This window comes from Lithobates pipiens, unplaced genomic scaffold, assembly GCF_037356315.1.
Source record: "Lithobates pipiens isolate NorthernLeopardFrog02 unplaced genomic scaffold, aLitPip1_a1.2 Scaffold_16, whole genome shotgun sequence".
In the NCBI taxonomy this organism is placed as follows: domain Eukaryota; kingdom Metazoa; phylum Chordata; class Amphibia; order Anura; family Ranidae; genus Lithobates; species Lithobates pipiens.
This window is the reverse complement of record NW_027507748.1, coordinates 504,209,555-504,229,072: the sequence shown is the minus strand read 5'-3', so window position 1 is coordinate 504,229,072 and position 19,518 is coordinate 504,209,555. Positions and strand designations below refer to the sequence as shown.

General features: G+C 37.6%; 1 protein-coding gene across 6 annotated transcripts in view; it reads right to left on the bottom strand.

Moving 5' to 3' along the window:
* Positions 1 to 19,518, bottom strand: part of DACH1 (dachshund family transcription factor 1) — a 427,793-nt gene that overhangs the window by 221,883 nt on the left and 186,392 nt on the right. The gene's annotated exons all lie outside the window — the stretch shown is intronic.

Below are 19,518 nucleotides of genomic sequence, written 5' to 3'. Positions count from 1 at the left end.
GGGAACTTGTTTTGCTACTAACACAATCTATTAACATTCTGCTTCGTAAGGCTTTAATATTATGCCTTTACAACAACTTTAAGAACCAGGAAAATATTCTTTTAACAAAATATGCTGTCAAAAAAAAGTACTCACCTGAGATGTATGCCACTTCAAATATTGCTTCTGTTTCTTTTAAGGAGAAGTAAGGTCAAAGCTTTTTTTTGGCCATTCTTCTCTTGTGGATCACGGGAGTGCACTTACTTTTGCTCTCCTGTGACCCAGAGTCAGCTAATAGATAATCTACAGTTTAATTCATGCCGAATAGTATAACTCCCACTACACTTCCAATCTACTGAGGCTATAAGGACTAAGGCTCTCCTAATCAAAAGCAGTACTGTCATTTATCTGCTCTGCTCTCTCCTCGTCCATTCAGGGAATGAAAAATTCCCAAAACAAGAAAAGTATAAGATATGCTATTGCTATTATTTTTTTCTGAAAATGGTGGTTGCCTGGCTGAGTCTGTTTTTCATACTTTGGAGCTACAGTAATCAACTGCGAGTATCCCTTAACTATATATATATATATATATATATATATATATATATATATATATATATATATATATATATATATATATATATATACATATATATATATATATATATATATATATATATATACATATATATATATAGTCACAGTAACTCACAAACTGTTAAAGAAAAAGAGAAAACAGTTTAGCATGATAGCCAGGACACTACAATGTAATGCCCAAAAGGAAAGGTCAGCCCTGGTAGCCTACATAGCTCTTTCATAATCTTTCAAGGGGCAATACTGAGAGAAATAAAGTGACAGGCATTATAAGAATATTAGTTACCTGGCAGTCTCTGCCTTTAATACTTTCTCAGGCACTAACCTGGATCATGTATGCAGATTAGAAAGTCAGAGTGAAGTCACAGCTTCTGACAATAATAACATGATTATTGCAGGTCAGTATTGAAGAGAATGGGGCTGATTTACTAAAGGAAAAGAGAAAGTTAACCTTGTAAAATACCTAGGAAAAAACATGTTTTTTTAATTTTATTCACATATAATTGGGTGTTCAAAGTTAACACAGGTTTGCCATATTTACTAACTTTGTAAAGTAAATGTTTAGCGAACAGCCTCTACTCTTTTAGTCAACTGCATTTAGTCAAATATAACAACCAGAAAACTAGTATTTTCAGTAGAAGTCAGCAATGACAGCCTCTATATTCTCTCAGTACAGGTCTCCTTTAAGAGTGAGTTGTAATAATAATTATAATAATAAAACTAATAATAATAAAAAGTCAGTCAGTAGAGGCTCAACTTTCATTAAATAGCTTGAGTTCTTTCATTTCATATATGTGTTCCTTATAATCATTATTTTGGATTTTTGTTAATGTTCCCAGTTAATCATCAGGTTGCAATTTCTACATTATTTTTTGTTATTTACGCTAAGCTATCTTCATCCAGAAATAATGCCAAATCTTAAAATGACATTGCTGGGAATGGAAACAATTTGATCTTATCCAGTTGCACTGTTCTGCTCATTGTATTACAACATAATGGGCATATTGAGATTTCTGGGAACCATGATACAAAACAATTTGTAAACCTGAGCATGTGATGCAATCAAACTCTAATATAAACATTCTATGAAGAAAAGGAATGTATTTAATTTAAAATATATAATACGTGTTGAGGTTTTAAGATTACCATAGACGGTTTAAAATTTGGCTGATTTAGCAGGAACAGACCAAATTTTGATGCACCTGTGGCCATTCCCATGCAAGAGCAGTTGATCGAAGGAGCAACTCTTCTCAAACAGACTTGGAACATTTTGCTTTGATCAGTCCTTCAGCTAATCTGCTGCAGTGCTGATCAGTGTATTCTGACTATGGGGTAGTCCTCGCTGTCACAATACAATAGTGCAGCACGGAGGATTCCCTCATCCTACTCGAATATCAGAATGGGGGAATCCGTTTTATTAATTTTTTTTGATCAGCAGGCTAGCTGATCAAAGATAACTGATCCATCTAAGGCCAACTTTAGTCTGTTCAGATTAAAGTGGTTGGTAAATAGCTTTGGTGTAGGAATTTGATCTGAGCATGCGTGGCACTTTGTCTGATCGGAATTCTCTACACATGATCGGAGTATGTCCGATCGGAGCATTTTATCGGAAAATATTTCCGGCAAGTTGGAAAATTTGGTCCGATGGATATTCCGAAGGAAACAGTCTGATGCAGACCACACACAGTCGGAATATCCGACAAAACGCTCCGATCGGACACATTCTGTCGGAATCTCCGATCGTGTGTACAAGGGCTTAGGGGGGCACAGGAACAGACAGGATCAACCGGGTATATTACAATATAGAAAGGGACAAGGGACACCGCAGATGTACTATGCGGTTTAAGACGCTTTAAAGGAACAGGAACTTTTTTTAGGATTACAATCACTTTAAGGCTTCATGCATCAGTTTAAATCCCTCATAACACCAAAACTCATGCCAGAAAAAAGCTCCCTAAAAAATTCAGTAAAAGCTGCACACACATTTAGGCTCATTTTGACTTTACTAGTGTTTGAACGTTAATCCATTTTATTGGACAGAATATTAATGTATTCTGGAAATTTAGATGCATTCAGATACATTTAGGCACATTTAATTTTTTTCTGCTCTTTAGTACCTCTCTAAAATGTGCCTTTGATAGGTAAACAGTGCTCTTCTAATAAGCCTGTAAATGCGTATGCATGCATGGACACATAAAGGTGCTTTTACAGACTGAAAAAAAAACACTCAACAGCCACAACAGCTGCATTTTTAAGCCCTGTGTGCATAAGCCCTAAGTATTGTATACTGTCAATAATACTTTACAGATGCACATAGTTAGCAAGATATTTGTTTCTATTTTTCACATTATGAAAGGTAGAATCCAATTCATTACCTAAAAAATGTAACCAAATAGGGCTTATCCCTGTACTTGATGGCAAATGCTTTTAATACCATTCAGGGAATACCCTGTATTTTGTTTTTGTTTTGTTTTTTATAGTTAATACAAGGTGGTTTTCTTGGGAGAGTGCATGTGATCAGCACTTGGCCAATCAGCACTGTCCAGACTGAGGGTCAGGGGTCCTTCACCCTGATAGGACAGCTCAGTGCAGTATGAAAACTCCTCCTACAAGCTTTAACCAGGAACTGATCGGAAGTCACAAGTTTGATATACACTGCTGATGAGAAAAGGTATTTAGCAGTTTATATTTACTAAAATAATTGCTGTGGGAGACCAGAAACAGTGAATGCAGGGCCCTGAGTTTAGTAACTGAACAAGCTGAAGATTGCAATGCACAACTATTCCAGATTCCTCCTGCTCCAGTTGTGATAAATTCCTACATCTACACTCTAATTCCTATGCTCTTTGATCATATACAGGCTTTTTAGGTCCCAAGAACTTTAATGGGAGCTCCTGTGAATGTGCAATATATGTGTGTTTATTCAGTATGCATGTTTTTATGCTGAAAGAACACCTCTCCTCTTATAGAACCGCTCTTCTCCCCTTGCTCAGTCTTGGAAAAAAAAACGATTGAAGCTTGATTCAGATACAAAACACTTGTATAATGTCTGCAATATGCCTGAAAAAATGCTTAAAAATCCCCAGGAATACACTCTCAAGTCTAAATTGCATCTCACAGCTACTTTATGGGAAAAAAAATCAAACCAATTAACGAGAGCAGAAAAATAAAGTAAAAGAATGCATAAAGTGGTTGTATGTATAAATTACTAACCAGGAAATTGGTAATAAAGATATAAATAAACAGTAAACATATTTGGAAATAGTCATATCAACTTAAACACATAACTTTTTGAGCCTCGAAATAAGCTTCATTTCCTGTGTCCAAGCAAACATCTTAAGTTTTAGAGCCTCATCAATTATATTGTGGCATATTCTTTATTTTAGCCATTGTTAACAAGTTCTTAAATTCTTCTACTCAATGCAGAAGCAATTATACTTAAAAAAAAAAAAATCTAAGATAGAGTCCCTAAACCATGTTTGTTATTTTCCCAGTGGAAAGTATCTTATGAAGCAAAGAGTGGCTGTGGGAATCCAGAGGAGGAAAAACATACACTATAAAATATAATTAAAAATTGTGGAGGCTGCATATGACAAGAATAACCATAAAAAGCAGACACAAACCAGCTGGCTGTTAACAACTTTAGAGTTATAAAAATATTAAACCTGCTGTAAAGCATTATGCTCAATTTAAATAACCGCAAAGCAGGCATTAGACTTCGATGCTGAGGTTTTGGGAAACATTTTATGGCTGCATAAAATTTTAAAAAAAGATTGACAAGGGATTTAGCCTATAAACCGATTTCTCAATTTGGACTGAAATTCAATAGATTAGTATTCAACTAATGCATTCTGGTGCAAGCCTTGTTTTTGAGCCATGTTCAATTACAGTAAATGAAAGAACTACCACCTTCTGTAAACTGCACTCTACAAGAGAGTGTAAGCTTTATCCGTTTGTGGAAAACTAAGCACTGATATTCCTGTTGCATTTTATACTGTCATTTTGAAAGCTGTACAACGGTATCAACTTTTAAAGGACAACTTAATCCACATTGATTTAACATTTATTCTTTTATCAACAGATATGGTGTGTGCCTGGAAAAAAATGGAAACTAGAGAGAGAAAATATGACTTCTCTACTGCCAACTCAAGCACTGCCAACTGGCCATAGTGTACTCTAAAACCACATATTTGTATATCTATGAATTGATCATTTATTATAAAATATGAGCTTTTCATTTTTGGTAGTTTTGTTAGTTGTTAATTTTGGGGAAAGCAAGAAGGGAAATTAACTGTTGTTAGGGGAAGTGGATGAAAAATTAGGAGGTGATAGTCGTGACTTGGCCTGGCTGGGGGGTAGCATCAACCCAAAGTCAGGCACAGGGTATGTGGGGCTGAATTCAAAGGGAGGTGTTACCTCGTTATAGTCCCCATATTCCACTTTCCTCACTTGCCAACTTAGCTGTTTCCTTAGATTTATATACAGAACTTTAAGGAAGGCCAGAGACGAAGGAAATAGAATGAATTGATTTATTTTATGTATATATATAGAGATATATATATATATATATATATATATATATATATATATGAAAATGTAATGTAAAGCATTTGGAAAGATTGTTCATGTAAGTTTCCGTCCTTGTTTAAAAGAAAAAGAGAAAAAAAAAGAAAAGAAAAGAGCTTTGGAAAACAGTACCGTATTTTTCGGACTATAAGGCGCACGTAAAAGCCTAAATTTTCTCCCAAAAACGACCGTGCGCCTTATAGTCCGGTGCGCCTTATATATGACCTGTTGACATCGCTGGAGTTCTTTGTTAACAGTATCTGTCATCTTGACGTAAACCTTCGGACTATAAGGCGCACGTAAAAGCCTAAATTTTCTCCCAAAATCGACCGTGCGCCTTATAGTCCGATGCGCTTTATATATATGGAAATATCCATTTTATCAGCCGGTCGTTGCTAGTGCGCCTTATAATCCGGTGCGCCTTATAGTCCGATGCGCCTTATATATGGAAATATCCATTTTATCAGCCGGTCGTTGCTAGTGCGCCTTATAATCCGGTGCGCCTTATAGTCCGAAAAATACGGTAATACACAGTGGGGGTTATTTACTAAAGGAAAATCCACTTTGCACTACAAGTGCACTTGGAATTAAAGTCGCTGTAGATCCGAGTGGGACATGTGAGGAAAATAAAAAAACAGCATTTTAGCTTGCACATGATTGGATGATAAAATCAGCACGAGTTTCCACTCATTTCAGATCTACCCCTTCGATTTAGAGCGACTGCACTTCCAAGTACACTTTCAGTGCAAAGTGGATTTGCCTTTTGTAAATAACCCCCAATGCAATTACATAGGTAGATGTTGCCTATGTACTACAGATTTTCTCAATAATTTTTTTTACCCCAGAGAAAGCCTTAAAAAAAATCAGGCCTCAGGGAACCCTGTCTGTCATGCTTACATCTAGTTTATAAAGGCTGACGTAGAATATAAAAAAAATATATATCAAATTACATCTGAACTACTGCTGGAAGAGTGACATTTCTAATAGTTTTTTAGCTTTCATTGTACTAACAATTTTGACCGGTATCTATGATACACACAGGGTCTTTTTACATACTCAAAACATTAACTGTGAGTGTTCATGAAGACATATCTGATATATCTTCATTTACAAAATAAAATTAAAATCTTCACAATTATTAAACAAAAGTAGCTCTGGTGACTGTGCCTATGCATTGGTAGAATTATGCCATATGTCTGCTGCAGACAGCTGGAAAAACAATCTCAGTCTGCACTTCCTCAGTGATAATGCACTGGAACTGTACATTGTCACTTCCCAGCAGCTCATAAAGTGAAATATAGGACCAACTGATAAATCCGTGTCAAATATGACAATGGGCATAAACATAAAGACTACATGGGCACTAGGATTTACATGACGGTGTCAACTCTGAGCCATTCTCTATACCCTTGATGATGCCTACACAAAGCTTGTGCCAGCCTTCTGGGGAAACAGTAAGATGAATGCCCTGCCAGGAGTAGCATTGTTAGCTTTCTGAGAGGTATACAGCTTACATAATGCAAGCATGCAGTTGAGGCTAGACCACTTAAATGCTGAGCTCCAGACACACATTTATTCAGCTCTGTATTTATTCATAAATAATCAAACTTTATTTTAAATTTTTTGTATTAAATGCAACTACTGTAGGTTCCTGATTTTGATTTAAATTAAATTTAAGCCTATTTTAACCTCTGTATGACAGCTTTCAGTCTAGGAGGGGCAGCATTCAGAGCCAATAAGATGAATTGCAGGTATATATGGTAAAAAGCAACATGCTCAGAAAAGGAGTACATTTAGGAGAGGGATAAGCCCCCCAGTCTGCTGCTCTTCCAATGTCCAATCAGCAGGCTAACAGAAGGTGAACTCAGCAGTGTTTTACCTAACTGAAACTTAAAAAAATTGTATCCTCCTTCTGGAAGTGCTATGTGTAATGCCCTGTACGACAGAACCCGTGCGATCTTGCTGTTGGAAAATCCAATCGTGTGTGGGCTCCATCTGACTTTTTCCATTGGAATTTCCGTCACACAAAGTTTGAGAGCTGGATCTAAAATTTTCCAACAACAAAATCCGATCATTTAAATTCCGATCGTGTGTAGACAATTCCAACGGACAAAGTGCCACCCATACTCAGAATAAATTACGAGACAAAAGCTAATGGCTACTGCCCTCTTTATAGTCCCATTGTACGTGTTCTATGTCACCATGTTCTGAACGATCAGATTTTCCGACAACTTTGTGCGACCGTAAGTATGCAAGACAAGTTTGAGCCAAAATCCATCGGGAAAAATATGATGGATTTTGTAGTTGGAATGTCCGACCGTGTGTACAGGGCATAAGCCCCCGGAATGGATAGAAATGCAGATCCTTTGAAAGGTGTAAAAACCATTTACATACCCTATATTGCCAAAAGTATTGGAACATCTGCCTTTACACGCACATGAGCTTTAATGGCATCCCAGTCTTAGTCTGTAGGGTTCAATATTGCGTTGGCCCACCCTTTGCAGCTATAGCAGCTTCAACTCTTCTAGGAAGGCTGTCCACAAGGTTTAGGAGTGTGTCAATGGGAATGTTTGACCATTCTTCCAGAAGGGCATTTGTGAGGTCAGGCACTGATGTTGAACGAGAAGGCCTGGCTCGCAGTCTTCACTCTAATTCATCCCACAGGTGTTCTATCAGGTTGCGGTCAAGACTCTGTGCAGACCATAGTTCTTTTACCCCAAACTCACTCACCCATGTCTTTATGGACCTTGTTTTGTGCACTGGTCTAAATCATTTGGTGGAGGGGGGATTATGATGTGGGGTTGTTTTTCAGGGGTTGAGCTTGGCCTCTTAGTTTCAGTGAAGGGAACTCTTAAGGTGTCAGCATACTAAGATATTTTTGACAAATTCAAGCTCCTAACTTTGTGGGAAAAGTTTGGGGATGGCACCTTACTGTTCCAACATAACTGCACACCATTGCACAAAGCAAAGTCCATAAGGACATGGATGAGCAGGTTTGGGGTGGAGGAACTTGACTGGCATGCACATAGTCCCAACCTCAATCCAATAGAAAACATTTGGGATGAAGTCGAGCGGAGACTGCGAGCCAGGTCTTTTTGTCCAACATCAGTGCCTGACCTCACATAAACGCTTCTGGAAGAATGGTCCAACATTCCCATAGACACACTCCTAAACCTTGTGGACAGCTTTCCCAGAAGAGTCAAAGCTGTTATAGCTGCAAAGGGTGGGCCAACTCAATATTGAACCCTTCGGACTAAGACTGGGATGCCACTAAAGTTCATGTGTGTGTAAAGGGAGGTGTCCCAATACTTTTGCAAATATAGTGTATGTGCTATTGAGCATTTAGATCTTGGCCTGGAGTTAAGCACTGCATACAATTTAGGTTACACTATGTTATCATGTCTTAATATTTTGAGTGTTTCAGTGGATAATTTAATAACTTTTTGAATACATATAAAAAGCCTTGTCAAAAAAAAGTGAGTGTTGTTTAAACCATGAAAGTGTATGCACAAACTAACAATAAATTTCCTCCCTCATTTGCTCCCTTATGCACGATTATATACTGCATATAATTGAAATCTCTTTGTTTTTATGTGTTTGACATGTGCAAAAAAAAAAAGCAGGTCATCCAGCCAGAAATCTTGTGATTTGATACCCCTGGAAAGGTAAGCTGCTATACATAATGTGTTTGTTCTTAGGTTTAGAGGCACCTTAATAACTGTTTTAGGGGATCTATCTTTGTTTTTGTACTTTGTTTATATCCCTACAAATGGCTGTAGAACAGTCAATTATAACGTTAAAAATAATAACAATAACAGCAGCAAATGATGCAGACTGGGTTTACAAGATTTGCATGACTTGCTGCAGGGAATTAAAACAAACACAATAAAATAAAATCAATCTTACAGTGAGTGAAGTTTTGATGTATAAGTGTTGGCAGCTTACAGTGCCCAGAGCACAAAGTGAATGTTGCCATTTTAGAAATTCCTTGATTCAGTGCACTGCCTCATGCAGGGCATTTTATGCCTGAGTTATAGTCAGTCGAATCACCTGTTAAGGAGGGTCATAGCTATATTGATTGGCAGCAAACATAAGGCTTTAAAGTATTTCTGTTTTACATTTTAGAGTCTTCATTGTGTTTTGTTAGTAATATTGTATTAATGATATTTTTTTAACAAATACAAAATCATTTGCAAGGTCAAAGCTGGCATTAATAGCAACTGAATAGTATTACAATTAAGCAGTAAACAACAAATTCATAACTGAAATGTATTCCCCAAGGAAACAGACCATGAAGACAGCAATAATGAAACATGTGAGAATCACCACTCAGTCGCTACATATTGCCTTCTTGCCAATATCTCAACACTGGGCCGGGACCAGACGAATACGCTTGGGATATGGAGCGGTCGGCCTTATCTTTGTGTCTACTATGATGACACTATAACATGAAATGACAATGGGATTGCATTTGCCAAGGTGGATGAAGGGTGAGGGAGTGAAGTATATGAAATTTGGGTATTTGTAGTAATAAAGATGGGGAGAAATGTAGGATATTAGGGTGATGGCGTTGAACATAAGAGGAACCCTGTGGGACCCTAGGGATACCATTCACCAACATTTGAATACTACCCACCTGAGGTTTTATCTCATGAAGATATCTCGAAAAAACTTGAAAACTTGCTAAAACTTTCTGATTGCCATACACAATTATCATCATTCTTTTGATTACCCCCAATCTGATTTTACGTTTTGGTAATTTATGAACTTCATAAATATACAGTAACATGAGCAATACTCCTTTATCATCATTTCCTCTACAACCCTACCCTCTATTGGTAAAATACTATTTAGGGATGATTTACTAAAACTGAAGAGTGCAAAATCTGGTGCATCTGTGCATGGTAGCCAATCTACTTCTAACATCAGCTTATTCAAATAAGATTTGACAAAAAAAAGATTAGTTGTTTAGAAGCTGATATCTATGCAGAGCTGAACCAGATTTTGCACTCTATAGTTTTAGTAAATCAACCCCTTTGCGTCCTATGTTAAATGATAATTAATAAGGTAAAACTGTGAGCAATCATAAAGGGAAGCCCAAAGTGAAACTTTTTTCGCCCCCCCCCCCCCCCCATCATCAAAGACATCATATCATCAAGGATATTGTATGTCCTCGATGACACCCTGGAGGGATGAAACGCGTGAACACATTTCTGGTTTCATAAACCAATGACGCAACTTCCGCCATCAGTGGAACACACGCTGTCCAACAGCGAACTCGGATCATACACTGATGCCTGCTTGGATTCAGTTATCTCGTGAGTGGTGTTGTTTGATTGTGCAGTACACATAGTACTAACGGTACTTCACGATTGCTTTTTTTGTGTGTTTTTTTTTCCCATTATGATTGATTTACCATATAAATACCCCTATGGAAAGTTTCTTTGGAGTTCATTCCTCACATACAAGATCATTTAGATCACAGCTCTTTTGACCCCAGACTGCAAACCTCTGGTGAATGGGGACACAAGAGGGAAGTGTGGCACTTGAGCACTTTATTTTGAATCACAGAATCACTTTATTTTGGAGCACTCGGAACTTTATAATATTTTGAATGTGATAATATTATCCATGTCAATGTTTTGAGCACATTATCAATTGTTGTTGAATACTCTGCTAGTCAATCCTTATATCCAGTGTTGTAAATCTGACAACCTTGCCTTGTATCAATTCAATACCTGAAAAACAAGAAGCAATACATTGTATCTATCTTTCAGGTGGCCCATGTGTTGAAATGCTGCCACTTGTCAATTAACGCATTCAATTATTCAAATGAGTTGAATGCCTCTTACCCCCACTGCATGCTTTGGTTTCTCCCGACAGCTCGTATGTCCTGTAGTGAAGTATAAGCCAGTAGGGGAAAACAGTGTGTGACAGGGGAGCAGATATTCCACACACTGGGAAGTGTGGAATACATGCAACAGCTGTGGGGCAGCTAGTCGGTGATATTTTAACACGCAGACCATTAGAAAAACAAATATGTTGCCTATTCTTTTACAGATATGATATTGTATATAAATGACATGCACTGATAGAGTTGCTTTAACCACCACTGTAGCAACAGCAGTAGCAAACCAACCAAACAACTGATTGGACAATGAAGAAACTATGGTATTCTGCTGAAAAATCTTGCTGCTTAATCTGCATATCAGCATTTTCACATTTTAGCATTTTTTATTGTCAGCATATAAGCACTGCAGCAAAGGCTGTTTGACTCCTAATGTTAGCCCTATTTTTCTCAGTCTAAATTCTACTGTCCAGTGTATACAGGCAGTTGATATGTAAATGCAGGTAGTTAAACTAGTTGCATTGAAAATACATTACATGATTTTGTAACATTAATAATATTGAGTTACTTCAACTTTAAAGCCAACTCCAGTAAATCTGAAAATTCTCCCTTGCAGTGGGGCTGCCTCAGTGTCATCACATCCAATGCAGGGCTATAGAGCCTGCATCTGTTTTGATGACAGCAAGACATTAGACCACTGCAACATGGGGGAGAAGATGCTGCGGAGACCAGGCTAACAGCATAGGGAGCTGAGAATTGGGTAAGTAAGTCTTCTATGTCCCCTAAAACCAAACTGTCAGTTAACCCATGCAGTATGGGTACAACCGCACTGCAAAGGAGAATTGTTCAAGTAGAAGTCCACCCTAACACTAAAATCTCTAAATCTACAAGCATCCATGATCTAAAACTAACCTATCTTGCCCTGTAAATAAGAAATTGCTATACACACCTTTTTTGAAGTCGCTCCAGTCCAGTCTCTATCAGCGTAAGATCTGCAGAGGAGACAGCCGACAATGGCTGGAAAAGGAATGGGAAGTGACGTCACCCATAGAGTTACTATGGGGCTTCCATTGTTGGATGCCTCCTCTGCACCCGCCTCCACAGCCAAGCCGCCGCTGACAGCTCAGCATGGGACCGGACCAGAGCGGAAAAGGTATGTATCGTGATATCTTCTTTACAGGGCTAAATAGGTTAGTCTTAAGTCGTGGATGCCTGTAGATTTCAAGATTTTAGTGTTAGGGTGAACTTCCACTTTAGGTTTCCTGGAGATGGGCTTTAGGATTACTTCCCAGTAAACTTATGGAAGGATACTACAGATGTCACCTCTTTAGTTTCTTCCCCCATTTGAAATTGATGACATGTACTCAACTTTACAGAAATTTTTAGTTCATCACAAAATACACTAATCTAATTTATTTTTAAACAATTGAAAGCATATAATTAGATAAAGAAGCCCATATCTTTTTGTATATGCAGCTGTTGCTTAAGGTGTTACAGTGCTTCCAATCCCTGTCGAAAATATAGTAATAAATGTAATTCTAAATTATATATAAAGTGTAAACAGAGGAAAGAGTGGAAGAAAACAGCACTAGAGGTAACATTTGAATGTGTTTTAAATTAGAAAGTGCTTGATTTCATTTTCCAAAGCTCTTAAGATATGATTTGCCAAGGGCAAAATTTGCACTTCTGTAATACATGTTAGTTTTTATATATGCATTAAGCTAGTCATCGCTCAACTGTTCAACTACATGTAGCATTCTGATGTTTTACTGAAGTAAAAAGAAACATCCAAAATTAACAAGGACACATTTTCTTATTTGTCCACTTCATAAAAATTATCTATATTTTTATTTCCTATTCAACCATTTCCTGGTCTATTGGTATTGATTAAACTGAAACATTTTCTGGTTTCATTTTGATAATGTGGAATTTCATGAAAAAAATTATATGTGGATTAATAAGGATATATAAACAGGAAAGCTGGAAAGCAGGAATTGATGTGTAAAAATAACTATTTTTTACACACAGCGTATACTGTAGGGGCACACAATAAAGAATAATTTCAGGGTCTTGTAGGCACTTTGCTTCATTACTTTAGATTTTTCAAGTATAATTTGAATGTTTATTGTGATTTGTTAAGGCTAAATAATTAGTAATGTTGCTAGTCACTTGTGGGCTTTCTCTTTATAATATTATGGTTTACTTTTAACATTTTTTGCTTATTTTGTTCCATGTAATTTGCTGCTTGGTTTGGGACATACATGAGCAAATGCACACTATCAGATTTTAGCCACTGTTTAGATACACTTTTACCAGAGAATATCAAACATATTCCTTTTCCTTCAGTGATTTTTGACAGTCTGATTGATCAATTGTCTTATGCAAGCATTTATCATAGATGAGCGGAGTATGAAGAGACTAGCCTATAATGTCAATTACTACATTGGCAGTTTCCCAAGTCATTTTAACCAGGGTTCACCTCCCTTTAATTTTTTTGGTTTGTATTTACATTAAGGTGCCTCCCCCCACCTTGATAGCAGTCTAGAACACCAAGTGCAGGGGAACCATGATAGCGTAGTGCCAATGGCTCTAACTGGGCAACTGGATATGTTTCTTAAATGTAAGAAAAGGGCTTAAACTATTCCTTTTTGGTGAACAGGTTGTCCAACAAATTAAGGTGTGAACAGACATAGGATGAGTCTTTCTAATGCTTTAAAAGTCACCATCTCAGAAAATCTAATTTAACTTAAGTAATATTTAAAAAATACAGTAACATCTTGACTCGGTGTCATACTGACATAATTTTGTAATAAGGGTGAAAAATGTGTAATTGAATACCCCAACCACTGAACACTTAAAGCCGAACTGCCCCACGATCACATTCTTAGTGGAAGTCTTCCTGCTGTGTTTTATTTTTTGTTTTATCTTTTCTAGATGTCTCAAAGCTGTTCAATTGATGAGCAGGGTCCTCTTCCTTGTTGCCTATCCTCCAGTGTGGGGCAAGCCTCAATGATACAGAGAGTAGCTCCACCTTCTGCATCATCACACTATAAGTGCAAAATGCCATGATGACGCCACCTCTGGTGGAGCCTTGTGTCAATGACGCCCTGCTCTCACATGATGCTCTCAGTCTCCTGGGAATCATTCAGACTTGAAGACTGAGAGCTTCTATTGGTGAAAAGGAATTACTGTGGGGGATAGTGTCGAAGAAGAGATGAGTATTGCAACCAGAACTGCAAAGGTGTGAGGGTTATTCTCCCACATTTCCAAAAAAAGCATTGCATAAATTCTTCCTACTAGTATTTTGCACTTTAGGAAGAATGCAGATTTTGCAGTGCAACTAATTTAGACTAAAACAAAACAAAACAAAAAACAAAACAAAAATAATTAAATAAAAAGCTGAGCTGGTTTTAACAACTTTAAGGAATTGGCACGCTAAAAGTCCTTTTTTTAAACAGCAAACACAAGTACTTATAATTTACCTTAATCCCTGTCAATGAAAAAGCACTTTGGGGGAAAAAAAAGCAAGTCCTCTTTAAAAAAAAATCCAGCTTCTATTTTGTTTTGCTTGCGTATGAACAATGAACCATGTGTGCCTTTTTATTAATATGTTATGTTTCAGAAGCATAACTATGTTTTCTTTTGATTAGTAACAAGGAAGGAAGCTGGTACGTGGTTCTGAAATGTGTCTTTACATACTGCATGACATATTTTTAGAATGTATTCTTGAACTACTTATCTAAGTCATGCAGTGAAAGATGGACTTGTCATTAGCTCCAATATAATTCTGTTACATACAAAGCAGTTTGACCACAATGAAGTTATTTTCCGCATCTGGAGTAAACAATTGCAAATGTCTTTCTCATCAGTGGAGGAAAAAAAAACAATAGCTATGTAATATAATCCACACAAAAGTAATAGGAGAATAAGCTATTCTAAGCTCTCTGTATAGTTAATTAAATGTAAGGAACATTATGCTTCAGATATCAATAAGCCTTCTTATGACGTGTGAGGCACAAACAAATGAGACATATAAAATGACGCATGCCCTTCTCTTTACAAAAAACTGAAAGAAAGAAATGTATTGTGGGTTGAACTGGATGGACTTTTTTTCAACAAGATTAAATATGTATTTATGTAACTATTCACATAATGCAGTGGTTTTAAAGTGATTCTATAGGTAATTTATTTATTTTTCAAAAATAACAAACATGTTATACTTAACTGGCTGTGATTGACAGTAGCAGTAGCCAATGGCTCTTAATGCTGTGTCTGGGCTAATGAGGACAGAGGGAGTTTCAGCTCTTGTGCACATCACTGGATCAAGATTGTGTGCGTAAGTGTGTGTGTTTGTGTATGTATATATATATATGTGTATATATATATATATATATATATATATATATATATATATATATATATAATGATCCTCTCAGTAACACACTTCCTAATAACATCTAGGGTGATTCACTCACTGTAACACATCTATACAGGAGCAGCATTGTCATCCTAGGCCGCACTTCCTATTTGGAGTACAGTATATTTCCCCTTTTCTTAAAGTGGTTGTAAACCCACTTAAAAAAAACCCAAAAAACTAACACCTGCAAGACAAAGGCATAAAGAGCTAGTATGCATAGCATGCTAGCTCATTATGTAATACTCACCTGAGATTGAAGCCCTAGCTGTGGTGACCGTACAGAGCACTGGCCGGCGACATTACTCCCGAGGGTTAATTTTGGGTATCGTGGCTCCAGTGCTGTGATTGGCCAGAGCCGCGATGACGTCACTCCCGTGCATGCATGTTGTAACGGCACACTCACTGTAGCAACGGCACATATGTGCCATTGCTTCAGTTTGTGTCAGTGTGCATGTGCCAACGACGGCGCATGCAAATACAGGGGATATCTCCTAAATCGTGCAGGTTTAGAAGATATCCTGGGTAACTACAGTTAAGCCTAATTATGTTACGTGCCCCTGGACAAGGTAATTCTATTATGAAACGTGTAGGGCGGAGCGATGTGCTTACATCACCTCGTGTTTGTTGTTGGAGTATCCAGGAAGGACGGGTCTGTCTGTGTGTGTGCCGGCCGGTTCACCAGACTTAAGGCTTTTTTACTACAACTATATTGTAAGTGCAATACTTTGTTTTATCTGTCCTAATAAATCTGAAGGTTTTACACTATTTGGAGCCTCTATATATTTGCATGCTATGTATACACATCCATGGGCCTGGGTCTAATGGGATGATTTGAAGAGTACTAGGCTTGCTTATTGCGCTGTGAAGATTGTACCATCTTTACAAGGGGTCAGAATATCAGTGGCATTGCTTGGTTTGTCCAGGAGATTGTACCATCACTACAGGCTTTCTTTGATCCTCTGTAACGGGGGATCATGGGCTTCCGCTAATAAGTAACTCTATGTATAGCGGTGGCGGATTTAATACAGCTCACATCCGTATTTGAAGATTCACCTTATTTATGGATGGAATCATTTTATAATTTATAACTTTTAGTTTTGCACGGGTGCATGTTATACACATTTGGATTCCATATATTATTTGTAGAATTTTGCTCATATATTCAATTTTTTTCACTTTTATATTTTTCACATACATGTCTGTGGGAATGTATATATTCATTATTTGATGATTCACAAGACTATTTATGTATGTTTTTTGCATATGTTTTGTCTGGTGTTGTGTTTTCTAACATAACACAGACATATGAATCATAACCTTTCTTGTTTTAGATTCACACTGATTCTGGGTAATTCCATGGTCGGTGTGGTTCTGACATTTATGTGAGGTTATTCATTATATTGACATTATATCATTATATTTACACGTCACATTTCACCGGTTTAGCGCGATTCAAATTTTCTCCCTATTTCACTTACTATATTAATGCTATGCAGGAGAATTGCTGCTTCCATTAGTTTCGTATTGAGACTCCTTTAATTTGTAGGTACAATTTATTGGGTGCATCGTATATATCTTAGCACAGTTTCTTTTCCGGTTTTCTACTAATTGTAGGTTTACCTGTAGCCCAAAGTGGTCTGTAAGGCTTTACAACCACTTTAATTGGTTATTGTATACTTCGGAAAGAAAACATTACTTAAAGAGGAGCTCCAGGCTCCTTCAGAAAAAAAAAGTCAGCAGCTACAAATACTGTAGCTGCTGACTTTTAATATTAGAACACTTACCTGTCCAGGAATCCAGCAGTGTCCTCACCGGAGCCGATTTTTCAATTGGCTATCAGTTGTTGCTGCCATCTCCACTAAGCAAAACCGGCAGTGAAGCCTTGCTGTGCTCTATGAATGGGCTGGCTGCGGGGAAAGGAGGAGGGGGTCCGAACATCCAACTGAGTTCACTGTGGTAAACTTAGCCAGAAGTGGGAACGGCTACCTGTCAAAACCAGGTACTCACTCCCCCCTCCTTCCAAAGGGTGCCAAATGTGGAGAAGGCAGACAAGTGGAGCTTCCCCTTTTGGGTGGAGCTTCACTTCAACATAACTGCTTGAAGGATAACACTGCATTAGAGAAAGAGCACTAGAAGTTACAATTTTACTGGACATATGGCGGGGTCACTGAGTAAGATTAATTTAAGGCCTACTATAGTTTTTTATTGTGTATAAAAATTTAAGAAAACAGTATATAGAAATAACCAGCCTTCTCACTAGTGTATACTATATTACTGAAATTTTAGCAATATTTATGTAACAGGATGGGTAGTGGGTGAATTATCAGACAGTGAGCAACTGTAGGGTTTCAGCCTATAAAATAGGTGCAATGTTAGAATCAATAATAAAGAACATGGCCAAAATGACAAAGAACATACACACTACAACATGGGGCTACATTCACACCTGGGCATTTTAAATCATAGGCAGAAGCGCAGCGTTTCTGCCCATAATTTCAAAGCACCCAGGTGTGAATGACAAATTGCACAATGCACATTTCAGATGCTATTAGTCTGAATAGCACTTAAAAACGCAGTGTGGTTCTGCTGCATTTGTCGCAAGATAAATTGCGCTGCAATTGCGGCACACCGCATAGCGTGAAGCTTGTCGAGCAATTAAAGTTCAGTAGCTTCTTTTGGACAACATGCTACACACGATGCAGTTTGCAGAACCACAATGCAATTTTAGGTGATATTCAGATGAACGGCATCTGAAATGTGTGATTTGTCATTCACACCAAGGCATTTTGAAATTGCGAGCAGAATCACGGCAAATCTGCCCGTGATTTAAAATGCCCAGGTGTGAATGTAGCTTAATACAAAACAGATTGTGAAAGTTGCACAAAAATGCGGCTGCATAACAATTTATAATAACACAAAGTCTCCCTAATTCATGTAGCCTATGTTTCCCCTATTGTGACCTGAAAGTCACATGATTTTCTTGCAGTTTTTGCCATGATTTTTCCCGTGATTTTGATGCAACTTGAAGCAATGCCTGTGTATTCTTGAGGTCTATGGACCTCAAGTCGCATCAAAGTTGGACCAAAGTAGTGCAGTGACTACTTTGAAGTTGCTGCGACTTGAAGTTGCACCGATATGAACAGTACTCAAAATAAATCATGGGGTATGACTTGTCACGCGACTTTGCAGTTACAAATCACATGACGAGTTGCACAAGTAGAAACAAAGCCTAAAACAGTTCAGGACACAGCAACGTGTGATTATACTCATGAACGTCATACCTCACAGTGAATATAGGGTACCTGTGGTAAGTCAAGCATATAACGGGAGGGGGGGGATCTAAGAAAAAAAGTGTCTCTACAGAGGTATAGGCAGTAGTGTAGCCCATATATCGTGTAAAAAAGGCACAAAAGGAAACGAAGACTCCAAGACTATAGGACAAGGAGAGGGGAAAAAGGTATAAAAGCTGTGATCTTTCAATGTGTAAAGGAGCTGTTTCCTAATGGAGTTCAGACTTGGCCTTGGGGGAGAGGGGGAAAGGAGGACAAACCCTCAGTACCTCCATAGCCACACACCGGGGCTGCTTTTAGACTCTTGGAGTCTTTGTTTCCTTTTGTGCCTTTTTTACACGATATATGGGCTACACTACTGCCTATACCTCTGTAGAGGTGCTTTTTTTCTCCCTGGCTATCCATAGAGAACAAAAAGTTATAAGCTCCTGATGAAGCGTAGAGAATGCGTAACATGTAGAGCATCTCTGAGCTGAGTCATCCATGATACAATGTCTGTATAAATTGTATTCTCTGTATTGATGGTTTATTTTTTCAATGTCCCCATGTTGTATGCATATGGGAATATATGTAAAATGTGATGCATTTATATTATACTAGACAGTGAAACTATTATGCTCTGAGGCATTGAATATCTGTTTGTTTTTAGAAAAAAAAATGTGTTTAAAATTATAATTTTTTATCTATATTTATGCCTAAAAAGTCCATCACTTTCAACACTATTTGTTGTGTTTTCTAGTGAATCTAAATATCGGGGCGTGGCATGTGTATTATGCAATGTATCCCCAGGACCACCCTGTGGTAGATACATACCAAATTTAGCT